This window comes from Puntigrus tetrazona, chromosome 5 (assembly GCF_018831695.1).
Source record: "Puntigrus tetrazona isolate hp1 chromosome 5, ASM1883169v1, whole genome shotgun sequence".
NCBI lineage: Eukaryota > Metazoa > Chordata > Actinopteri > Cypriniformes > Cyprinidae > Puntigrus > Puntigrus tetrazona.
The window spans coordinates 20,609,760-20,637,430 of record NC_056703.1 but is presented as its reverse complement, the minus strand read 5'-3'; the positions used below and the strand labels follow the sequence as shown (position 1 = coordinate 20,637,430).

At 37.0% G+C, this 27,671-nt stretch overlaps 1 long non-coding RNA gene across 1 annotated transcript; it reads right to left on the bottom strand.

Annotated features, from left to right (window-relative positions):
- Nucleotides 1–161: 161 nt before the first annotated feature.
- LOC122345853 lies at nucleotides 162–26,105 on the bottom strand. Its single transcript, XR_006251039.1, has 3 exons — nucleotides 25,660–26,105; nucleotides 11,995–12,126; nucleotides 162–179 (listed from the first exon to the last, which is right to left on the bottom strand). It is a non-coding gene; the product is annotated as an uncharacterized LOC122345853 (long non-coding RNA).
- Nucleotides 26,106–27,671: the final 1,566 nt, after the last annotated feature.

Genomic DNA, 27,671 nt, shown 5'->3' with positions numbered 1-27,671 from the left:
GAGCCGATGACGGAACGGCGAGCAGGCCGTTGATGGGCGAGCTGAGGGTGCTGATGGGCGAGCAGCTGGCCCGGGCTGGGAGTTCATGGCGATGGCCGAGCAGGGGCGGTGGAGAGGATGGTTACCGATGCCTCGCACTCGGGAGGAGCTCAGAGGAGATCACAGCTGAACAGAGGAGTCTGCGGACGGCCAGAGGGAAAAAGAGTTAACTCATACAGGAAGCGATCAGGAATAGCCTGGTTTTGTGAGGTGTCACGGCATTGTGTTTTGGTCGGCCTTTTGAGTTTCACTGAATGAATGAATAATGTGGAAAAGTTTAAGAATTTGACCAGAATGTACAAACACTGTTCGCTTTAAAAGTTCTGATCTCAAAAGGAAACTACTTACTTTAACTTCTTACAAAAAGAGTTCAATGTAGAATGTAACATTTCTTTCTGTTCTGAACTAGATTTTATAATAACAAATATTGAAACAGGTAAAATAGATATATTTTTTAGTGTCATTTATACACCATTTATACCGAAGAGCAGTAACAAAGTTAACACAACAGAAAATGCTTTTGATCACAAATCAAATTTTAAACTGTAATTGTAATATTTACAATATTATTGTTACTGTGCTTTGATCAAACAAATGTAGCTAGTGAGCATAAGAGACTGTTTTCCCAAAACATTAATTATTTAAGTATAGTATTGCCAAATGATTAATCGTGGAAATGTTTTTATATAATATATGTGTGTGTGTGTGTGTATTTATTGTGTATATTTATTATTTATAAATACACACATGCATGTATATATTTAAGAAAAATACACATTTATATATTAAATATATTTATATATGGTATCAATTATATGAATATAAATATATACATGTGTAAATATTAAATTGTAAATCTACTATATACTTCAATGTATATACACAACACACACACATATATTATGTAAACATTTATTTTGGATGCAACTAGGCCTTACTAATCATTTGACAACACTGTTTGAAATATAATAATGCTAATTATGTGAGGACTTTAAACACTCTTTATGCTCTCTTGTACTGTATCTGTGTGTGTGTGTGTGTGTGTGTGTATCACTTCTCACATGCACTTATATTGAATAGTACAGTTGAAGGTTTTGTTGATACTGCTTTGCTCTGATAACACAGTGGATTTAGCCACAACTTGCCTTCTCTTTACAGAGACAGTAAACACATGCTGGTGAAACACAGAGGGCTTAATTACTCATCCTTGTTTTCCCCCAGCCATGCATCTTGAGTAAATGTGAAAACAATACTAAATCTTTCTATACATGCAGAAACCCATCTCTGTGAAAATACGTTCATGTCATAGCAACATCATACTGAAACATCATCCGCACATCGCTAGCTTATTTTTCCTCTCTATTGTGAAACTTTCCGCTGCCATTGGTCAATCGGTGTGTTTCTGTGGGAAAGAAGAAAGTCTGTAATAGGCGATTTTGTTTCTCAAGTCTATTGAAAAGCCTGAACATCGATCACGTTATTCATTGAAAACCAGACAGGTTCTTTTATATCACGTCCAACAAGTCCGCAGACAAATCCACTGAAATGGAAACTACTGTGTACCGTGGCTGTTTATAGCCCGCTTTAGTTTACACCTTATAGGACTGGAATAGTGCTGGGCTATACAGGTACAGACATTGGTACATTTTTGCATAGAAATATCAGTGTAAATATATGTAATATATGTAGTTAATAGCGCTAGAGTCTGTATGTTTTATGTATTAGTTTAGTTTCTGCTTTCCACTTAAAATCGAAAAGATCAAGCTGTTTTTGCATTTACGACAGACTTCAGTTAATTCAGAATAATCTTTATCTTTTGGTTTTGTGTTTACCAAGTTGTAAATAAAAGAAGAAAAGAATATAATTCACTGGATTATCAAACGGTCTGATTCAGTTACAACGACATTAAAACTCTCCTAGGAAAAGATTTTTCTTGCAAGTAATTCAAATTACAATTTAAAATGATATGTCTGGCCATCATTTACATTCCTCGTCAAGTATTTTTAAGTTTAGGATTTGTCAGCTTGGATTTGTACCAGAATCTTTTCCATTAACTCAACCAGCCCCTGCAGACTGTCAGCGTGCATTTGTCCATGAGAAGACTCCAGAAGTGGCTAACGGTTGAATGTCGATCACTACAACAAAAAAAAACGAGCTTAAAACTTCACACACACTTTCCCTTTTCAAAGATCTGCCGCCAGAGCTCCTCGCTGGACAGTTGAAAACAATTTTGATCTGGTTTCCACACCATCTACATGATAGAGTACGAGTCTGCAACAAATGATACATACACACAGACACACACACACACACACACACACGAAGGCAAATACAGAACAGCTTCCAGCAAGCCACACAATAACTCGTACATCTGCCACAGAACATCAACACACACCTATACATACATTCCTAGAGCACTGAAGTACATCATAAACAAGGTGGTGGGAAGATCATTAGAGGTGTAGCCTCACACGCAATACACGCACACACACACACACACACACACACACACACACATCACAAAAACTAATTCTGAATGAGAATCTGTGCTATTCTGAGGAGCAGAAAATTGCGGTTTTCTCCTAAGATGACTACATGCTGACACTGCGCAGATTTGCTGCTCACATTCTTCCTCTCTGGAAAACTGCAGCAGAAGTATGACTCAGAAAACCGGTCTACACAGTTTGCTCTAGGATTTACTTTAAAAATGATTTTCATTCAGAAACATGTAACAAATAACAAAAAGAAATGGCAGGTAAATACAATGAACTGAAATAGTGTTTCAGTTCTTTAAAACACACTTGATCATTTTCGAAAACTCCGACACAAGTATATGTCCAGTATCTAAGCGAACCCTTGGAATACGCTTATTACTATCTCGACCCTGAGTCTCATCTGTTTTATTTTAACATAGACAAGCAGTAGAGTTCTGTGTCAATTAAGAAAATGATTTGGTCTTATCATGTAAACAGAACAATCTTGACTTCGACCGCTGTATAAATACTGCCACACAAAATGTTTACTCAATCACCACAAACACCTACTCACTGAAATGTAAATCAAGGGTGGAGATAAACAGACTAGAGGATAAGGATATACCGCCAGCCTGAAGCAAAATGTATTTGAGCAAACATCGTTACAGTTCGCTAATGAGGCAGCGAGAAGCGGAGCACAGGCCTGATTAGTCAGAGGATGAGGGATGATGTGAAGAGCAGAGCAGAGCGCTGACTTCATCCAAAACAACACACCGCTGAACCGCATGGACACACAAACCACAACATCACAGTGCTACTGAATCTGAAGCACAGAAAGAGTGAGAATTTGCATATATAGTTTAATTTGTCATTTTAATTTATTGTTTAATTTTATTTTAGTCTACAAATTAAAAACGCATTTTGTTGTGTAGTTACTGACTTCACTGTTATTTTTGTTTCATATGAGCCTTTTTATTATTTATTATATTTCTTCCTGTTATTTTATATTTATTATTATGTTAATCAGTTTTATGTAAAACACTTTGAATGACTACTTTACTATTTATGTGCAATATAGAAATCTTGACTATTTTATTTTAATTTAATTATTTATTGTAATAAACACTAATAAACAGATTATTAAAAAGATTTAAATCAGCTTTACATTTTTAAGATTTTATATATATATATATCTCCTTTAAATTAAATTTTGCATATATTATAAAAAAATGAAGCATTTCTATTAGCAAAATATACCAATACGTTGTCAATAGAAAAGCTAAACTGAATGGAACTGAAACTAAACATTTCTTTAAATATTTTCTTAATAAAATGTTTTCGCTTTCATACCGCTGCAATAAAGAGTAGTTGGTTGTTTCAGGTTGTTGCTAAGGTGTTTGTAGATGCTTGTTCTGGAGCGTTGCTAGATTTGGCAACCTGCACAAAAAAACCCAAGCCCTATATGGATTCATTCACCTGTTTTATCAACAGCTTGTCATCTGGCAATGCAAAACTAAGGGTTATGGGTTTGTTTAAATCCATATTTCTACATATACGACATATTAATAATTAAAAATAAAAGCAATGAGTAATTATTGACTCGAAGGATCATTACGACTGATCTCTTTAATCAGGTACAAAACAAGACACCTGAGCTAAAAAGTGGTGAATCAGTCATAAACAACCCAGATGAGTCTGTTTTCAATTCACTCTGTGCTTGGCAGCGCTGCAGAGTCATTTGAATATAGAGGAAGAGAGTGGTTTCGTGGCTTCCTACATTCAATCAGCACAGAGTGTTTAAATCAAACCCTCGCTAACGTGTTTAGTCTGAGACTTCCTGAGCACCTTATTTCTCCTCTCTGTTTCGTCTTCCTTCACAGATCTTCACTGATCCACTCAAACGCGGTGCGTGTGGCCATCAGGTCCAGGAAGGACATTTAACCGACATGCAGCAATACTAATTACATGCTCACTCACACCATTTCTCACTTTCACACACATATACACTCACACGCTTACATATATTCATGCGCACACACGTATACATATGCTGCAGACAAATTACCAGACTATCCGACCCACTGAGAATTAATTACACTGTCAAATTGGTGGCATACTGTACAAGTCTGGACTAAAGATTCATCCAATCATTTCAAAATCTCCAGATAATCAGGAAAGGAAATTATGCAGTTGCTCATGGTGATGAATAATGCCAAATAAGCAGTTTGGTGAATAGCAGAAAGCATAGTAACTAATATATATCATTCATCTCCGGCTGTCACTTTTAATGAAAACCTTGAACAAAGACAGGATAAGTATTTTGAAACCGAACATCCAGGATTTCCTCTACTGATTTAATCCCGGTTGAGACACAAAATCTTTTGAATTCGTTCATCGGGCAAATTATTTCACGACTAATGCCAAAAATGTGATGACTCGCTCTGAAATTAAAAACAGATAAACAAGAGCCGCGATTTACAACACCTCTCATCCCGTTCAGAGAAGAAAATGAAAAATGATCTGATGATCTCTATGCATCAGCATTTGCATTTTTTTTTCTGTCTGGTGGTATAAACCACAGGCAGCCACTGAGATATCTGAAATATTCATGATCCTCATTCCCCTCTGGTTTTCATTTGAAACGACCGCCATAATGTTTCAATCTCAGTTCAAGAGAGAATTCATTTAAACAAGCTTTTATCTAGAACTGACAGACGGAGGCAGTACATCACGTATATGACAAAGTGGTCAGCCTAAAAATGTTTTGTGAACAAGTTCAACTGGATGCATGATATAAATCTTGCTGCTTTCATCTGATTTATCATCACTGAGAAATTTCGGTATGTGAATGACTAATAGCAATCAACATCTCAAAAGACGCCAAGTTCCTACAGTGATCCCAAGATTTTATAACTTTTGTTGGCAGAGATGGTGACGTAAGTCCAAAAATTCTTTGTAGATCTGAATTAGACTCATAAGCAACTGACTTGAAACTTCACTTGGAATTTTATGATATCTATAAACCCTGTAGATGTAAAACGTTTTATAAGCGGGGTCTTAAAGAAAAAAAAAAATTGTCTCATGTATTGATTTATTTATTTCTTTTATTTCTTTTTTTTTCATTTTTTCATCTATTTATTTTTTGTTATTTTTAAAAGTACATGTTAGTAAATATTAAAACATCTACTGGTTTAAGTTAAACTTCACATACATTCTTTTATTGACTTAAAGGGATAGTTCACCCAAAAATCAAGTTATTCCAAACCAGTATGACATTCCTTCTTCTGTCAAACATGGAATAAGATATTTTATATTGTTTTTTTTATACATATAATACAAGTCAATGGCCACCAAAGCTATTTAGTTGCTTAATAGCCATTTTAAAAATAATAAAATATATTTTATAAAATAATAAATATATATATACATATATATAAATATAAATATATATAATTGTTTAGAGTTGTTTATTGATAGTGTTATAGTGTCCAGTTTTAACTTCGCAATAAATAATTACATAATTTTCATTTTTGGGTGACCTACACCTTTAAATGATCAAAGAAAAGTTTTCATTTGTAATATTTTCTCTGGCAGACAAATAGTATTCTCATAGCTTTATAAAAACATGGTTAAATCATTACTGTCACAATGTCCTTACAACCCTTGACCATGGTACTACCCTTGCTGTCTATGTAGGGTCAGAAAGCTCTTGGATTTTACCAAAACGTTTCCATAGCACAAACTGTGCGGATAACTGTCCAGACCAAACTCTGAAATATGACGGTTTGAAAGAATCACTGTCCTGTTACCACCAAGGATGTTGCCGCAGGAAGCTGCCGCACATTTTTGAAGTCAGAGCAGATTGTTTTAGTTGAGCTAATATAAGCATCAGAGCCCAAGGTGATGCACCTGTTTAAAGCTCTTGCTGACTGTGTCAGATATCAGGCCAAGCATCTGCTCTCCTTATGGTGTTGGCATGTTAAGCGAAACATTTTCTTTATATTATTTGCAGAATCGCACACTTCATGCTAACCGTGCTAACGTAAAGGCTACAGGCACAGCATAGCTCCAATGTCTGAGTGATTTCAGGGCATGGGAAGCTGGTCCCTGAAACACAAATGTTATCAGTTTCCACTACAAGACTAGAATGAATGAGACAATCAGATAAGCGTCTATGCAGCGCAGAGAGAAAGCTCGCTCTCTATAAGCCACCTGTGAGATCGAGCCAGCGCTATCTGACACACTCGGCTACACGTGTTTGCACAGAGATGGACAGATATGAACTGCCGGTATGGAGAGAGCTGCTCGCAGGAGTCCAGGGGCCAGGGAGAGAGCACTTTATTAGCCGAAACGGCACGGTGAACATACAGTGGCAGCGCCGCTGAGCAGATCACAGACCTGACATGCTTTGAACTCAATGCTTTAATGATTGATTCACGAATGACTGGTTTTTAATATAGCCTGGTTTAAGCGCTTGGACATTTTTAAAGGATACGACTAAACTGAATGGATATTTTGCATCGTTAAAGGGATAGTTCACCCAAAACCCCTTTGAACCTTTCATCTTTGGAATTTTTTTTGGGATATTTCGCATGAAAAAAATACCCTCCATACACACTGTAAAATCCAATAGTTTACCTTACTTAGTTATAGTTAGTGAGCTGTTCTTTGTGTACGTTGTTATACTTAGTAGGTTTTTTAAGTAACCAAAACTTTCAAGGCAAATAAAACTATTTATATATACGTACTTTGAGTGACACTTACTTAAAGTATTCAAGTAGCCACAAAGGAACCAATGACATTAATGAAGCAGATAGGCAGCAGTGCAAAAATATGTTGCTCATTCACAACGTAACAACAGAAGAAGGAAAAGAATAGAAATTCCTCCATGTTTGTTATCTTTCAGTAGTTGAATTAACACGTTTCACGGAGTCATCTTCAATGTTGAAATTTCCAATACAACTGAACCACATAAGCCACACAAGATTTTTCTAAAATCTTTTATTATAGTGATTAGCGTTCCCTTTGTTTGGACACTTTGTCTACGTTGTTATCATTTTCTTTCTAATAATGCAGCGATACGGCTGGTTTCAAGGTTTCAAGGGAAGAAAGATAATAAATAGTTCGCTTTTAGAAGGTGACCTATGTTTAAATGTATTTATCATATAGTTATATTATTATATAATTACCCTGACGTGTGAAAAATAATTTGAATTCAAATGAAAATGTTACGCTGTATTTGCAATTACAAATGAATTAGCATTCAGCTTAATTAATTAATATACAACAATAATGGCGATGCTTGCATTATATCAAAATAGTCGCTAATTAGCAAAAGAAGAATTGAAGAATAAAAACACAACAGGTTTGAGTATAACGAATGACTTCCATCAGCAACAAATAAAAGATTCATGTCTACTGATTTGAAGTGTGCTGTAGATTATAAGCTTCTCCCTCTATGCCTGACAATAGACCATCATCTCTACAGATCTCTTTATTCTCTTTCTGCTTTAAATCGGGACAGTAGATATCCTGTCATTCTCTCTCAGTGTATCCCTGCAGTAAGATTGCAGGCTGCCCCACTTTTAGGTTTCAAACGTGCGCACACACACACACTCACACACACACTATTGCACAACCACCGGTGGGACTGGATGTCTGGCCTGGTGCCCTGAGAACTGGAGCTTATACTGTGTGTCTGCCAATCTGAGCCCAACAAGCTGTTTTGGGGGGAGGCATGTGCATTTCATTTCATTCTCACAGACCATCAATGTCCTGTGAAAAGGCCAATATAAACCTCAGTCACTAAAGAGTCTTCTGAAAAAAGCCTTTGTCACATTGCTCTTGTTAAAAGATCAAGACTAACTATTCCCAGATTCTCAAAGCAAAAAGAGCAAGAACTCACAATGAAAAATTGTATTGTTTTGATAGAGACGAGTGATTTGTATTACAGATAGTGTCAATTTTCTCAATCTCTTCCTTTTGACTGAAGTTTAAAAATGGTAGGAATGGTTTGGGATGTCAGAAATGAGATAATATTTCATTGTGACTGTGCCAGAGAGATAAAGAGCTCAGTGAGACCTCAGGAGCTGATTAAAGCTCATATAGCGTCTGTGCCGTTAGCAGCCCACTCAATACCATTTGTGCACCATATCCAATCTAATTCTGACTCATTGAGATTTGCACTAAATGGAAAACGCTGCTTTTGAGTAGTTCACGTATTTCTTTTAAAAGTTATACTTATATGATTTTTGAAACAGTCTTATTTTTTTATATTATCATAATTTATGGACCAATAACCTTCAAACATTAAATGGAAAACATTATTACATATTCTAAACTATCACTACAACAATGATGATTTATAATTTCATACAAACGCATTTAATTTTAATGCAAATTATGACTGCAGTGTCATTATCAAAAATGAAAATGAAACAATTGATAGTTTTATTATAAAGGTACATTTTTTCATTTTCATTTATTCATGTCTTAAAAAGAGACTCAAGCACAAAAGTGTCCATAGCTGAAAAATACCTAATTATAAATGATCAACACTGTGTTGAAATATTTAAAATTTCACGTCAGCGCGAGTGCCGTTCAGCTCATCGTCGACCACTCGAACTTTGTTTTTGGTCAATCTCAAATGCCAGCGAAACATTTCGTTTTCCTCACAAGCATCTGTCACTTGAATCATCCAACACATTACACATGTGACGTTAGCTCAACCCACTGCAGCACCTCCGTCTGCTTTATGGAGACAACTGCCTCGATCATCAGGAAGAAATTAGCCGAAGCACTAAGCAGCACGATCTTATTGGCTGCCGGGGCCGTCCGCTCCATTTGAGGTCAGCCCAGACATTCCAATGGATAATCTTTTCCATCCCTGCACTCTCTTGTCTTTCTCCCTCTCGCACTGTTTTCTCCCTCTCTGTCTGTTTTCCTCAAAGCGCAACTACAGCACAAGGCTGTCTTTGTGTAGCCTCTTCACTAGCGCTTTCTGACTCAGTCAGTGTGATTTAACTGAACCGTATGGAGCTGAAATACATATGGGCCTTCGTTCCCAGCTCTCCCTGCACCTTCCAGTAAAGTTATTTTCTATATCAAGCTAGTAATATGAAGCCTCCGAATTAGGGCCATCACCACATCACAAAGGTTCTGGAGAGAAGCTGAACTATGTTTGCTTCTGGAGCTTATCTACTTTTCCCAGCATCCCGTTCTTTGTTCTGCTCACTCTCTCTGAACTCGCAACAAAAGGCTGTAATTATGGCGGGCACAAACCAGAGAGAAAGAGGCATATTATAGCATTCCCTCACACTTCAAATGCGGCTGCTAGCTAGGAGTTACAGGAACCTGTTTAGATTTATGCCAGCTGTGGAAATGACAGCTGCTGTGAACTTCTGGGATGGTCGTTTTGATGCAACCCACACATTTCATGCATTCTGAACCACAATATTTACATAAGTCTTCATGTTAAACGCCTGAGATACACAATCCCGCCTAAACATGCCGTTGAGCAATCGCACTGAACACAAGCCTTCTTTGATATGCTACATATTAACCAGCAACGCTTCACAGTAAAGTTCCATTTAGTAACGTGAACTGAAAATGAAAAGGAGCTTATTAAACTTAGGCTGCTTTCACATCTGGCCCGTTGTTTCGGACCCTGGCACGTTTCCCCTTAGCTCTGTTAGTCTGGACATATGCGAACACGGCAATCGCAAACTCTGGAGTGTTTCGGTTGTAGTGAGTAGGCGATCCAATCCAACGAACCAGGCTATATCACAGTAATGGGTAATTACGTAAATTTCATGAAAAGCCGTAGATGATGTCTATGGGTGAGCACGTCTTCGCCATTCAAAATCAAAGCATTTCATTTTATAATGCTGCTATATTGCTCTTCGCAGTTGGTGCATTTTAACAATGTTTCGGGACAAATCCAGGATTCCCGCCAAAATAATACATTAAAAATTAATATAATGACAGCTCCAAAAAAATCATCAACAAGCCCTCGAAGCTGCTGTCGCTCCATCTTGACGGATGAAAAATAAACGTGAAACTTAAAGACAGTAAAGACAAAGCATGCATATTCATCAGTTAACACCACTGCGGTCACAAATATGTAACCAGTCCTGTCAACTTGCAACGTTGGGCTTCATATGATTAGCAAAGTGTTTCCGCCTAAGCATGCTGATTTCTAGAAAGCAGCTGTCTGAGATTGCGAACGGGTGTGTAACATGGTTTCTAGCAACACATTATTAGCTGTTTAATAACACAGTCATAATGCAGAGTGTGATACATAACATGCATTAGCAGCCTGATACATTTACTTTCAGACAACCCTTTTGAATTTGCTTTTCCTCTTTTATCTCCAAATCAGTTTCTGCTTCAAACATACACAGATTAATTAACAATACCACTTGCCATTGTTTAGCATTTACTACTTGAAAATGAAGTAGGTAGTTCAAGCTGCTGTGACAAATTTTCATATTCACGGTTCAACATATAGGTGGAGAATCATATTCAAGAAATCTTTAAGGCATGAATGTTGATAGTTCACCCAAAATGAAAATTCTGTCAATAATTACTCTCCCTCATGACCTTCCTTCACCTTCAGAACACAAATCAGAGAGCTTTCTGACCCTGCATATACAGCAATGCTTTTTGTGTGCATAACTGATTTCACATGGATTATTTTAATAATGTATTTATTACCTTTCTGTGTCTTAACTTGCTGTTTATGGAGGGTCAGACAGCTCTTAGACTTCATCAAAAATATCTGAAGATGAATGAAAATTACGGTTTCTGAACCACACGAGTGTAAGTAATCAATAACAGAATTTACATTTTTGATTGAACTAACCCTTTAATGGACCTAAACTGGCACGAACTGGCAATAAAAAGTTGTATTTAAACATTACTAAATACTGTAACAAATGTAATAATCATTGTTAATGTTAACATTAATTAATGTGACTGTATTGTTAAGTGCTACCAATTAACTTCATGTATAATCTCTAAAAGCGACAACTGGCAATGAAGAATCAACAAACCTGGGGAAAAACAAATTTGCTGAAAGCTGAAAACAAAGAGACCTACAGCGTGACAATACATCATGTTGAAACATCGCATGCAGGAATAAGACCAGTGAAACGTGTCCATTAACGCAGGGACCAGGGGAGACGCTCTCTATACGGGCTTTGTTGTAACACGTTTGAACCAGAAACTATTTCTCATGAGTGAAACTGTATCTCGAGCTCTGTTTGGGAATGACAGGACAAGACATCCTACACTTGGAATGAAGACGGATTTTGCCCTACAGCGTTGAATCGCTGACGTTACGCGTGGATGATCCAGCACTGTAGGGCAAAATCAGTTCAACAGAAACCAGATGGCTTTTCTCTGAATTAAAATACTGATCAAATGTGTCTATGTGGCAAGCGCAGGTGCTCTGATGTGTTTGTGCATGTGTGCTTTATACCTGTGGATATCCTGCGCTGTTGCAGCGGGTAGGTACCCGTGAAGCCGGAGCAGCCATTGGGCGAACCGCCAGCGTCGCCCGGCCGGCTCCGCAAACACGGCGGCGCTACTGAGCAGGGGTTTTTCAGGAGCCCTGTGTGTGTGACACAAGAGAAGTGGGTGAGAGTCTCTCACTTCCACTGCATCCAGGAGAGGATTTCAGACACATATATGTGAAAGGACACACCAAGACACTTTCCTCAAAACTGTCACGGATGGATCTCGGTTGAGTCTTCAATATGCAGTGCTTTAACTTAATACAATTTCCTTTTGAAACTGTTTAATATATGCAACAAAAAAAATCACAAAGAAATGGGCAGTAACATGTTGAATGAAATGTAAAATATTGAAGCAGAAAGACTGAAATAGTACTTCCGTATAAAATGTACTCCCATAATCTTTGTTGTATTTACAAATATTATTTTTTACAGTCAGATATCTTTTAAAACATTAAGGAACAATTTTGAAAGAAAACAATTTGGGAAGAATTTGATAAGAAATGTTTAAGTTTCTTAAATTAAGTAAAAATTTTTATTTGTATACTTAAGTATTCTGATAAATCTGTAAACAGTTTATGGCATCATAGATCTCTTATAACTTGACACATTAAATATGAAAGTCTGAGTTCCATTTGATCTCTATTTAATCTTGTTGCTGTCCTGTCTAAAATAAAAAGAATGGCATAATAAAGAAATTTCATATGGGATTTGTTTTTCTTGAGGGAGTGTCTTGAGTATGGAAACCTATTTTCGTTATAAAGACTATTTCTTACAGTTGTCATTTTATTTATATTTTTTTAGGGGTAGTGTTCACCCAAAAATCTAAATCTGGCAAACATTGTCAACATTTAACTTAAAAACACAAATAGAGATATTTTTAATGAAACCTGAAAGATTTTTGTGCCTCCATTTAAAGCTATTCCCTGAAAAGTTTGATAGTTAAAAGTTGCAGTTATAAATGATCTGAAATCAATTTCTGAGCATGTATTTAACAGTCAGTGTTCAAACGTATCATAGAACAATAATCACAACAATAAAAGAACTTTTAAAATTGATTTAAAATTAAGTTAAAACAGTTAAAAATATAGAATTATTACACATAAAATACATAATGCGGTAACTTTCGGACGTAGCATAGTGCTCTTTCAATAAATGCACAGTTTAACAGATTTTTGAGTTTTGAGTTGTAGGTTTAAATGTGGCTAATGTTTTAGCAAATCTTTCTACATCACATCTGTAAACATAAACAAAAGTTGTTCTGGTTAGTAGGCTATATGACAGGATGCTGCAGGAGGCGGATCGTTTATAGCCTTTTCTTAAAGCACATGAATTAATCAAAAGTTTGATTTTGATTGTTGATTCATTGTAATCTAGAAAGGATTATGTGTTAATGAAACACATGCAACTGAAATTAAATTGCATTCCAGTTTTAAATGTGCATCTGATTAAAGAAAACCAGGGATGGCACAAGTTTTGTATTTTAAAGAGAACCAGTTCGAAGGAAGAATAATTAGCTTTTGGGTTGAAAGAATTTCTCAGTATAAACAATTAGAGACTGTACATATAATGAAATCTTCACGCTAAGATACGAGGTAACTGTTTGTTAGATTTAATCACCATTGGTAGCATGATTTATTGTAATGCTTTTTTCTAAATTGGTCTTACTTAGCTACTCGTTTAGATGACAATATGCGGTGAAAAGTCTTATTTGGGTCTTATATTCCAAGGTGTATGCTAGAATGTGCGATTACTAAATACAGGTTTAACACTGGTGTGGTGACAGACAACTTCAAAACATTAGATGCATGGTAAGAAAAATAATTGCACAAATAGCTGCAATTGCAACTTAATAAACATAGATGGCAACAAAGAGGCAAAGCTTACAGACTGCGGCTTTAAATTTACCAAGACATTGTAAAAGTAATCCATCTTAATTAAATTAAATAGCATTTTATTCGCTGAACACATACATAGAGCTCATCCAATATGGTAAATGGAAGCTTGTTGACATGAAAAGTCCATTGAGGTTTGTCTTGTGTCATTTAAGCACGTTTGACATCTGTTCATCATGTAAAGTGATTGTGTCTCCTTGGATTAAAATGCTTAATTTATATGGATTCCATTTATTTTTTATGAGCAATTTGAAGTGTTACAATTTTGGCGGCATGAACTTCAATGTAGGGAAACTGGGCTTCCATACTTGTCTTCGAAACATCTGCAATTAATGAGAGTCCTATGCAAATAAGACTTTTCAACATTTCAACAATTGTGTAGTGACATGTAAAAACGGAAATCCTTTTTATGAGAAAGGCCTCCGTGTGAATGTTTATGACAGAATGTGTGTGGCCTGTACTACATATCTCTGATTGATATGGAAATAACTTGACCTCAACATGTTTTATTTGTTTGCTAGTAAAACTGCGAGCGCCTCATTTTCATCCATCTCTGAATATGAACTTTCAGACCACCCAATACTCTCGACTCACTATGACCTTGAGCAACAAAGGACACCTAGTCACACACACACACAAACACAGACTAAAGGCAAAATCTGCAGGCGCTCTTTATGAGACCCGGGATATTTGCTCCTTTCAAAGCCCTCATTTACGAGACCTTGATGAGAGGCCATGCCATGAAGAGCAGATTCTTTTTTTTTCCAAGGTTTCCATCTCATCTCTAAGACAATCAAGCTCAAGGTCAAAGATCAAACCTGCAATTCAATTCATCATGAACGTCATAAAAATCTCTCTTTCAAAGCTTCTTGATTAGCTCCTTAGAAAGGGGCATGAGGGATGGACCACAGCACAGGCAGACGTTGTTGCCTTAGCCATGTGATCATTAGACAACCTTCAAGTGCCTTTTAGTAGCCTTGAAAGCTGCATTAGAGATGCATAGAGGTTGAGGGGTTTCAGTTTAACACCTTCTTATCTTCTTTGTGATTGATTAGAATGTGTGATTCGACGACAGCGTTTGCAATGAGTACTGGATACTAAGATGCTTGAGCTAAAGATCAATGGCTGGATCTGACTGTCAGAATAATGAAGTTCTGCCACATATGTGCCATTATTCACAATAGGACAACCAGAATGTTTTTTAAAAGACCCCTACGCTTGAAGATGTAGTAATGACAGCCTGAGGCTGTTTTTAGGTTGTGCTGTGTCATATCCTGTCAGTAAATGGGAATGAGAATAACTTTGGCAATGCAGTTGAAATAGTCAAGATAGTACGCTGGAACAAAAGGTCTGATCAACAACCTTTCAAGAGACTCTGCCAGAAAGAGACACAGAGATGTTACGATGGATGGAGAGAGAAGCAGTCTAAACTAAGAAATGCTTTTAAAATAGCTGCAGAATTCCAACCACCCTCCTTATAGCTGCACACATAAACATAGACACAATCTTTACGAGACACAGACAGGAAAAGCAGAGTTGTAGGAAAATGGGTCAGTGACACAATAACATCTACAAAACATATGTGCTTACTTCTTAGTAATGCCATTGTCTATCTATCTATCTATCTATCTATCTATCTATCTATCTATCTATCTATCTATATGCAGCTTATAATATGTATAAAAACTCTTTATCTTATTTTTGATGCACCCACTTATAAAGCAAAAACGGATTAATAGCACTCAAGGTCTTTTACATCAAACAACTCCACCTCACGGCCTCACTTCCCTTCTAAAAGCATCTCTTATGAGCTACTTAGCTGCTTTTAAGACTCTGACGCAGAATATTAAAATGTTCAACTTCACAGTATTTTGTGTTTTCAGGAGAAGGTCAAGTTAACGTCATTAGCTCATCTGAATTAAGATGCGCTGTGGGTCACGTTAAAAATCAGAGATTGTTTCTTCGGTTGAACACCAAACTTAGATTTTTTGCAGAATTATTGGGTAAACTATCTAATTATTAACAACAAGTTAATAATTAGAATAGAAATTAAATTAATATGCAAGATGTTTTAATGCAGCCCATCAAAAATAAAGACTGAAATAGATTAAGGCCATTGGCAATTAACATTAAGGGAAAAGTACTTCAGTATGCGCTTGTCTAATGATTTCATAGGAAGGATTATGGGATGTATGATATCAAATCCAATATTGCAAGAAGAAATGGAAAAATAAAGAGAGAAAGCGAAATAAGTTGAACGAGAGAAGAGCAAAAAAAAACAGCCAGCTTATTGAAATCTACTCTAATATTTTCATCAGGCTATTTTTTTCTATTTCCTATGGAAGGAACAGAATGTAGTGTTTATGGCTGTCGGAGCGTCCTGTCCATTAATCTCTCCATAGCTACACCAGTATGCCTCTCAACAGCAATGGTTCAATGAAATTATGTGGGAAAAGACTGTGGAGAGGTTTTTAATCATTGACGTCACCAATACAGAACAACAAATTCAGTCTTGAACATCTGATGGCTCACACTCAAAATAACCAGCATGCACATGTGGAAACACACGAACACAAGGTTTTCTAAATATATGATTGGCTGGCTGCAGGATGTGCCATCCTGTTTTTTTTTTTTTTTTTTGGTTTTTTTTCAGTCTGCCTGCTTCGCTAGCGATGTGTAAAATATGAGGTCCATATATCCCCGGTGTGAGACACGTAAGGGCCTGTGAGTTGAGTTCATTTGGAAAGTATGTTGGCTATACCAAGAATAAATTTTAGGAAATATTTGGCTCACAATTTGGCTTGCAATCATAACATTAATTATGTAGTGGGGAAGAATTATTTAGGCAATTTGGAATACTGGAAGCATCCAGAGGATTAAAAGAGAGACACACTTAAGGTTTTTGGAAACCACAGATTGGAAATAATCGGATGAGTTCTTCAGAAGATGTTATAATTATTATTTACAAGAAATAGATGTGTATATTATATAGATCAGAGCAGATCTGACAGGAGAATGAAGGAAAGTTAGTGCGGTGGAGAAGCTGCTCAACTCCATCTCTCAAGTTCTCGTGAGAAAATTCATACTATTCTTTTTTAAATGCATATAGTGTGAATGATCTATGTATATAATTTTGTTTTTTAACAAAAATGTATTCATCAAAATGTCCTAACTGCTGTACATCAACAAACAACACAGATAAATGTGATTTCTTTTTTTTTCTCCTCTACATTTTGGCCTTTTGTAAACACTGAGCCCAAGTGGCTTTAACACTGGTCCACCGAGCGGATCATTTTAACTCTGTTTTTGTATTGTAGTGTGGACTTGAAAACAATGACTCATGTTTGCTCATGTGACTCATATTGTACCCATATATCCATGGTTGCTAATCATTTTCACACTGTTGCTATAGACTAATGCTACCGCGCAATCTGATTACCGAATAACTACTGTCTGTGAGGATCTGCTGTCATGTGACAAAACATGTTGACATTCTAAAAAAATGTTTGAATGCAACCTTAAATCCCTATCTAGGTGGAAAAAATGTTGTCTAAAGAAGAATAATGTAAGTCCTCTCTTAATATTATCGAGATTCTATGCCATTTTACGCGCATCCGTTACACATGTGCATATGATTTCAATTTCAAAAAATCCATTGAATCCGTTTAAAAAACTCATGGAACTCATCCTTTCCTGCATTTATTTATTTTTTCAACAATCCATTACACTTGTACAGTACAAAAGAAAACCTGTTGCTATTTCTTTTTAATTGCAACATTCTCTGCTTCAATTTAGTCTCAGTTACAATTGCCTCTAATCTCTTCTAATACACTCCTTCATAAACGCACGCACTAGAGCTCATTGTTTCTATAGCAAATGGCTATTTGTTGTGCATTAATTAGCGTGCGTTTATGCGTGTTCTCATCTCAGGAGCCGATGAGAGCCATGTCTCCAGCAGGTAAATAGCCCCCCTTCCAGGCACACACATACACACAGACGCATCGCTCTGACATCCTGTTCCTCGCCTCCTCATTGTTCTCTTATGACTTCCTGCCGTACCAAATCACACACTCACCAATGTAAACAACTCTGAGGGAAAATAAAGGCGGAAAAAAAACGAACGCTTCATGTCCTGTCCTGCAAAACATGCCATCGGTTGCATCACTCGGAAAAGCTCTGACAGCGAAAATAATGATGGAGTATCATATCATTCCATCAACATTATGTCATGATACTGTATCACGTTACAAAACAATTAAATCTGACGCGTCTGATGGCTCGGAAAATCATCTGACCGGAAGAGGGCAAAAGGTGAAAGGTTCATTCGTTCCTAAACATTCTTTAAAGTGCAACTCTAGTGCAGCTTCACCCCCAGAGACATCTAAATCAGTCTGGAAGGAAACGTACAAGCATATAGGAGCCGAAAGAAATGTATAGAGCAATTCGGTCTTATCTTTCACGCCCAAGGAAAAACAAAAACCTATATCCAATCTACAGTGATGTCATACACAAAACACACTCCGACCGCACATAAGCTGTGTTTTGAAGCAAGGACGAAGAGGACAAATCATCTCTCATTCCGTGAACACAATTGTCTCAAATGAAATCAAAAAAGCGTGACGTGATTTCGTTTGTAAGACGCAATGCTGTAGGGACTTGGCGAGAAGTAACAGCCATGTTGGGAATCACACATCCTAATCACACTCTAAAAACAGATTGCACCGAATGCATAATGCAAAAATGTCTTTAATGACCTATACTGGAGAAAAGATGGACAGATCGCAGTGCCCTTCAGGATCTGTTTTAATGAGTTTACTTGGACAGGCTAATTAATTAGGCAAACCAAAAAGTGTTTGGATTGAATGCGAATTTGGGGTGTTCTCGAGGCCTCGAGGTATTAGAGCTGCTCGGTTGTGCACCTCCAGTTCTCTTCCAGAGAAAAAGTGTCAGCCCTGGAGCGAACACACAGTATATACAAACGAACGTTAACTTTACATGTGCATGAGAAGGTGTCACATGTCAAAGCTCACACAAAACTTAAGTCAAGTTAAACCTGTAGCCGCTACTGTTGAGAATACAGTGCAAGTGCCATTACATTTCTCATTAAATACGTATATGAAGCACCCCAAAATAACACAGATTTTAAAAAGGTCCAGCATTTTTGATGTAAAAACCATATGAATGGAAAACACATTGTTTGGCTCTTTTTTAAATGGTTATGCAACAGCCATTGGACCAATCTAGCCACATGAGTCATGACTCAATTATGTTATTAGGTACAAAATGGAGCTGGCACATTTACACAATCAACATTTGGTGCAATTACGAGCGCAGCATCGAAGTGGAGAGAAATAGTACAGCTGTTCAGCGCTGGTCTAATATCAGTCTTCTATGTTCAATGGCGCTGCAAAGTTTAATGAAAACTTAGCAAAGAATGTTGCTCCTGGGAACACAAAAAGTTAAATATAAGAGCAAATATGGTTCCTACTTTGGTGAAGTTGCAGATTTGTTAGACATTTTTAAATTATGAATGAATACATGTCCTTTATAAGTGAGCATTAACGTACACGTCAGTTTTAAGGAGGAGAAATTTGTAAAAGTATGTAAAAAACAATACTTTGATGTAAAACTTTTACATATATGTTACTAAATGAATCTTTTAGACTGAATGAACTAAAAAAAACTAAAATCATGTGTTAAGTGGACCTTCTTCAGACCACACAGAGCTTGAGCAGATGTCAGTATTTTTTAGTGACACCTGGTTATCACATAAAGATATATATGGCCCAATAACTAAACTAAACTAAACTAAAACTGGCACGAAAACTATTCAAAATCTCAATATATGTTCAAAAACATTCAAAAAAACATTTAAAAACCATGCAACGTGTAATACTAAATGTGGAATAAGCTAAACAGAAAAGCTAAACAAAAATACCAATAATAATAAAAATGAAGAAAGCATATAATAAAATGACTTCAACTGTAATTTAAATGAAAAACTTAAAAAAGAGGTTAATTCGTAATATTAATAAATACTGTGATAAAATGTATAAATTCTAAAATTACACTGCTACGGCTTTAAAAGACATGAATTATAATAAAAACGTCTGGCCAACTTTTATGGTGTGCTTGAAAGCTCCAGTCTCCATTTAATGTAATTTACATGAAAAGAGGGGCCGGTATTATTCAAAAACAACATTTACTTGTATCCCCTAGCAGGCCCTTTAATATATAGTTTATTCTGAGCCTGCGTTATGAAATATATCATGTGTATAATGAAAACTATAGAGGCAACCTCACATGAAAACGTAGGTCTATATTTTTGGGGAAGGCAACACAAATGTTCAAATCCATGTGGCGCATCAGAACTGAGCTTTCAAAGTGGTTTGGACAGCCTTCAGCATTCTTTAACGTCAGAAAAAGTGATTTAGCAAACACGTGTGGTGGCAGACGTTCATTACTGTGATGGTAATAAAACCGAAGACACACAGCGCAAGTGTGTCTCCTGTCAACAGAGCTCATGTGTGGAGCATGAAGAGGGACAGAAGCTCACGCTTGCATGGACATAACAATCTAAGCATAAAAATACTCCCAACATGCCCAGCAGGAAGCATAATTTCGGTGACACCTGAGTTGCCGTAACTAATGTGCTTTTCATTCTTTACCTTAGTCTGTGGTCATTTTAAGGGACGCTTCACCAAAAATGGAAAATTCTCTATACTCAGTTGTCATCATGAACAACTGAAACATGCTTAAGATTGAAAGAAAGTCATAAATGTTTCAAAACAACATGAGCGTAAGTAAATAATGACAGAATGTTTTTTGGGGGGGGAACTGTCCCTTTAAAGTAAAGCAAAAGCGCATTCAAGAGAACTCCCTTTTTGCATCACAAAAGTCATAAAGACTCTTTTCTAAAAATAAGTAGCAATGATTTAACTAATTATCAAAGGTAAATAAAACAGAATCGCACTACAGGCGATTCTCAAACAAGCCGGCGACTTCCTTTCAAACTGCCGTCTTCTCCAGGGTGCAAATTGGATCCGTCTGTCCCGTAGGGTGTAAGTGCAGCAGATAGCACCTGTTTGAGTATCACATGAACAGTAGTTTGGGGCCCCTTTGCTGTTTAATGGAATTTTTGGTGTGTATAATTTGCTGCTCTCATGGGAGAAGAAATGCAAGATCCATATCTCCATCAGATCTTATCTGAATTACTGACTGTTCTGCATTCGGCTGGTAACATATCCTTCAAAAGAGCTGGAGTGTGTGCAGGACAAGGAGACGAAAAGAGCAGCGAAAGGCAAAAAGGGAGGAAAGGATACCTTAAGCAGACATAGTAGCTTTTTATGGACAGTATTTACAGTCAGTGGAGGTTTAAGTTACGATATGTTCTGACTTGCACTTTGTAGAATGTGCTGTCTGGAGCAAAACACATAAACCAGATGAAAGCACGAAACCATATGCACAAGGGTGAGCTTAACATAACGTAACTGATGAAAAAAAGAGACACGTTATTTTATTGTTTTTGAAAGTCTCTAATGCTCACCAAGGCTGCAGTTATTTAATGAATACGATAAAAACAGTTACAACTGAAAATAAGTTAATCAAACTTGCGGTAAGACAAAAATGCATCTTGGTTTTAGGTTTTTAGGACAATTCTGATGGGACATCAGACCCACCGGAAGTCTTAAGTATCGCAGGATCCTTCAGAAATCATAAAATATTATCAACGGTTACTTCTAAAGAGGATTTTTTTGATGAAAAGAAAGATTATTCAAGATTTGTAATATTTTATAATATCTCTTTTGATTAAGTTCAGTGTGTCCTTGGTGAATAAAATTATTGGCATTTCCACTGGTGGTATATAATAACAAATATAAAATGGACCGAATAGCACATATCACTTTTTTGGGACCGCATGAAAGCTTGGCGTGTTACTAATTGCTCTGCTTATATACCGCGTGTGTGTGCAGCCTGAAACATGCCTTACACTATATTCAGCTCAGCTTCGGTCACAGACAGGGATCAGTGTCATGTGCGCCGAAGAAGTTGACCTCAAAAGTTTGCACCTGGTAATTAGACAGCTGGACCTCTCATTAACTTGTCTGTTGCAGTGTGCAAAAACAAAGATAGACACAGACTTAAACATATTAGATAATTACACTGGCGGTGACCTGCTTCTAGACAATGTGCAGCATTTAATTCAGACGAGTCTACACACACACACACACACAGACACACACACATCCTTCACACTCTAAATGACATGTACTTATGCTGCCATAAAGACGGAAAGTGGGGATGGGAGAGGTATTGTACATTCTTTAGATTCTCCAAATCCATTAAGTTAAACTGAATTGCCATGCATAAGGTCAAGTGTAATCCCATTAACACCGCACCAGAGAAAAAGGATCTTTACCGGTCTAAAACACTCTCTTAAAGAAGTTGTTAATGCCTGCTGTTTTCAATTCGACTGAGATTTGATGTTGATGACATAATCCACCTTCATTCATCATTTACAAATCAAATACACACATACATTCATTTCCCTTCTTTGTGGGAACATTGTATAGATTTTTTTTATCAGGACCCAGCTAACCCAAACCCTACCATTACCTTTCATATCACAGAAACATGCGCAAAACATCCTTTGGCTAATTTATAAGCCTCTTTATAGCGAGGACCAGTCAAATGTCCTCACTAGTGGGTTGTTAAAGTATTCCATAATATACATAAGAGGGGACATTTGGACAATTAATTAAACCACACACACACACACACACACACACACACACAAATATACAGTACAGTCCAAACGTCTTGAAACCTCTAGTGACAGCACTTTTATTTTATTTTATGAAACAATTAATGTGAAAACATGATAAAAGTTTCAGTAATTGGTTTGTCCTTCTTTTGCTTTAATTACAGAAGCACTTGGGCTGAACCCCTCAAAGACTCACATATTCAGTGCAATAAAAAACTCTCACCATCGAGATTTGTTTTTTTTTTACAATATTGAGGATTTTTATCATTGCTGTTTACAAAATTGCAAGGTATATATTCAGAGCTGAGACGTATGGCATTTCTAAAAAAACCAAAAGACTGAATTGTGAGATAAAAAATTGCAATTACTTTTCGAAGTTTTTTTATTCCCTGGCAAAAACCGCTTCCACTGTATTTTTCCAATTTTTGAAAAATTTGGTCTGTCTCAAAATCATGTTTTAATTCAGATTTTATTAGTCCGGTCCCACACTTTTGGTGCCCACCGTTACACAGTAAACTTACTACACATGCATGCAAGCGGACAAGGTCAACGGTACAAGGTGCAGAGTTGCCTTTATCAAGGAGTCATGCATACACTGCATAGAGCGAATGATTAACAGGGCAGCCGATCAAATATACCCCCTCTGCCGTCACTCATCACTTTCAAAAGGCTTTAAGAGCCGATGCTTAAACTGCAACAGTTTGTACAACGGTGAAACGCGAGACCTAAACACACGCTCCCCCTCCGAAGTGTGTGTATCGCCTGACACTTCAGACAAACTTTCTCAAGTGCAGTTTGGCCTTCTGTGTAAGTCTGTCTAGAAACAGCCCACACTGCTTTTGATTTGGACACAGACAGTGGCTGGAGGGTGTCTGAGAGACGCTGTCACTTTAAGCAATTAACTTTCCCTTTAAAGCCGCTCTTATAAAACTGACAGCTGCAGACATTCACAAAGGACCAATCACCTCTTCGGAAACACAAAACTGCACTGCCATAAACCAAACTGGTTCTCTTTTATTGGGGTGGTCCGGCATCCCGTATACACCCCCCTCACTACCACAGACGGGCCATTCTTACAATGGGACCCTCTATTTCTTAATAACGCTCATGGACTTGGGACGCTCTAGGGAAAGGTTGCAGCCCCCAGAGACCTATAGAGAACAAACTTTTAAAATGGCAGTAAAGTTAAGCCTCAAAACTCGCTGTTTACAGTGGGAGTCCAACATGCAGAAGGAACGTATAAATAGGTGGCTTGGAAAATGAATGTTGTTGCAATACAATTTCAGTGCCAGTTTACACAACAAGCTCTCGACCATCACATATGTCACGAGTTATTGCTTTTTACATTTCAGTGGCTGCAGTCAAACTATGACTTTCCGGTCACGCACACGTCATCTCATTTGAGAAACAGAGCTAAAGGGGGCTGATGTGGTGTAGAAGAAGCTCAGGTGGGGACAGACTGCTAATGCACTCTTTCACGAGGCAGCACGTGATTATCAAGCACACCGAAGAAAAGAAAGACCTTGTTAAATCTGAGAGATCTAGTTAAATGTCCAATTCTCATCTGGACTCAGAGCTTGGTGTACCAGCCTTTGAAGTGGTTGAGATAACTACTGAAGTGTGCTGGCATTGATTTGTTGAGATTTTATGGCAAGCCATTTTAACATTTATTTCTTGAAATGGACTACTTTTATTTAACTAATACTAATGAGTGTTAATAATTAACAGCCTGTACTTAAAAAAAATAGAAAAAAAATTGTATTACGGTTAGGGTTTGGTTTAAGGTTAGTTGCTTGTAATTATGCGTCATTAAATGTTAATTAAATGTACAGTAAATACATGGAAATAAAGTATCTGCCAGGAATTTTAATGGCGATACGTCTTGCCATTGTAAAGTTTATCCCTCATAGGCCAGTTTTTATTCATGTAAAATTCAATACAGCATCTAACTTGATTAAGGTCAACAGTATTTTTTTTTTACTAGTACTTATTAATTTTCATTAGTTTTTTTCCGCAAGACATTTGCATATACTAGTATTTACTATTTAAAGTAGCTTTTTGTATTTGCTATGAATTTGCAGAATTGCTACTTTGCGGTCACTTTGTGGTAAGATATTACCAGTAACAACAGGAATACAAAGTACACTTAATAAATAGGTAGAAGTGTCTATTAAATTAGTACTGAGAAAAAACGGAATGGAAAAATACACCAACAATCACGTGAATAGTTAGAAGTAGATTCCCAGCAGCAGATAAATTACTAGTAAAACTGAACTAGCTTGGTCAACCACGAACAACTGGTATAAGCACTAGTCTAAAGTGAGTAGTTTCAATTTGAATCACAAATTCCCATTGAACTAAATGACAAAAAAAATGTCCAGAAACCAAGTAAAGTCGCCACTTTTAATATAGTGACTACAAGCAAATAAATAATTAAACTCATTAAGGTACTAGAGAGGTATAAAGAAACGCTCGTTGGTTTACAAAAATAATTGATACAACAGCTTGCCACAAGCGTTTAGAGTGCTAAATGTGACAGCGCACAACTGAAGAACGAGCGCGCTTCAATAAACTGTTAACATTAACTGTTTGACTGAAGTCAGCCAGTCTGCTCTTCATGAATTATTAGTCATACCCCTTAATTGGCCCAATAACACTCATGGTCGTATCAATGTAGTGATGTAGGCTACGACATAGATATAAACTTGCGATAATAATAACAATCTCGCTCGTCAGCATTGTATCAACTCTACTAGCTCTATGTTTCTCATCACTTCCATTTCATTACCTGCCCACGAAAAATGAAGACACGCTATTATTGTTAAACACGTTTAAGGCACTCGCGCGCGCATGAAGGTAAACGAGTTTCGTTTCGTTGAGCACTTCTGAGCAGAACCTGGTAGATGTCTGCACCTCTGCCTGACATTAGAGTTAACGTAATAGAAACCACATTTCCCTAGAGTCCAACTCACCTAGAGACAAGAATGGTTTGGTTTCCATATTAGCGCATGCCAGCTCTGTTTTCTTGCAGATAATAATTTATTTTCCCCCAGCGGGCACGCGGTAAGATCCAGTAGGGAACGTCGCGAGACTGAGGCCAGAGATCCGCTGTCAAAATCCACTTATTATAACTAAAGTATCTCGCCTACTTCAGTCGGCTCCATCCAGTTTGTAACTCCGCGAGAGCGCTCGCTCACTCGCTCCCAGTATTCCTTCAGCGATCAAGCACTGCCTCACCGGAGGGACCCTGCCGAGGGGGACTCGGACCACCAGCACTTTTGCAGCGACGAGTCATACTTTTTCCAGTGTGGTGCTGGTACTCTTGCAAACACCCCCTTCAGACTATAAGATAATTGCATTAAAATATGTATTATAGGCCCGCTGGTGTGACTATAGCCCTTCGCCGTTTTAGACGACAAAACTGAACGAAAACGAGGCTGTGAGGGATAGACTTACTGCGCTTGCACTTTATTTTTATTATAACGGTGGGCTGGGTCATTTGTTATTCGCATGTGCAGAGCTTCCGGTGTCATTCAAGTCCAGATATTTTAGCTGTGCAAAAACTGTCCTTTTGGATGCTTTACATAGGCAACTATTAGACTATTTCTCATCAAGTGCTCTTATTTATTATTGTATTCATAAACAAACAGTTTTTCATGAATATAGTTTTATTATTTACAAAAATTAATAAATTGAAAGTCTTGCATATCCACAGAAAAATAAAAAGTTCTGTATGGCAAAATAAGGCGGATAAAGATTTAGGTATTTAGTTTATTTGAGAGGTTAAAACAATCTCGTTTTACACTGAACTCAATTTATTTGGACTGTACAGAACAGACGACATCAATGTCGTCTATGTATGGGACGTCTACATTTATGTTTGTCATTGATGTGGTGTCCTCCGGGGAATTCATCGTTAATTAATATATATGGCACATTATAGATCAAAATTGTTTGTTAGCATAATGAAACAAATCTTTAAATTAATACGCACAGGTTAATATAGATTGAGGGTTTGCTCAATGCAAAGGAGGAATTAATTATAATGTGAAGTGAAGATCACTTTCTAGCTATGTAATATTAATATAATCTTCATGACAGGGTATATTAAAACCTGACATATATAGACAATTGGCTATTAAGATAGATATAAAGAAATTGCGTTTGCAAAGTGAAAGACGGCATATTTAAAGGTTCTGCGATAAGAATGAATCTGTGTATAAATGCACCCATGTGTAAATTAGATTCTTTATGTTCGGTATGTCGATTTTTTAACCTGAGCAGAGCAACTGTGCTCTTTGAAACTGATTATCATGTTGCTCATACTCTCGTAATCTCCTTTTGTAGGTCAATGTCACGAGCTTCCCTTTGTGAAGATGTGAGCATGTTTTTTCACACTGAGGGGGAAAAAAGTAGGTTTTGATAGCTTGGAGGCCTATAGATAGACGTTATTTGATGCTGTAATTAGCTGCGTGATCAGATTCGATGTTTGTTTAAATGGCTTGAAATTTCTATCCTGTTGGTCCACATTATACTGCACTATTTCAATGCAAACTTGACACCTCTCCAATAGTGCTTGTCTGAGCAAAGAAAATGCCGCATCGGATCTAATTAAATTGTAAGTTTAGAGGTCAAATAGCTTTTCAAAGCAAATGGCACAGTTCAGCTTCTGAGTTGCAGCCACACCGCAACGCATAGCTGTAAAAACTGATGAGGAGAAAGTCATAGGTTACAATAACAGCCGGTGAGATTGGGAGAGCTTCCCCGCTTTTCAAACAGCATCTTACTCTGAGGAGACCGAAATGGCTTTCCAAGAATGATTGCAGTCGTTCCTCGGTTCTCGCACCCTTATAGAGAGCGTGCATCCAGCTTGATAAATAATTTCTAATATGATATCGTTATCTAAATCGCAATATAGGGATAAGTTAGAAGGTACGAGTTTCTTGAATGCAAAAATAAATTTAGACGAAGGCAAGTAAGCAAA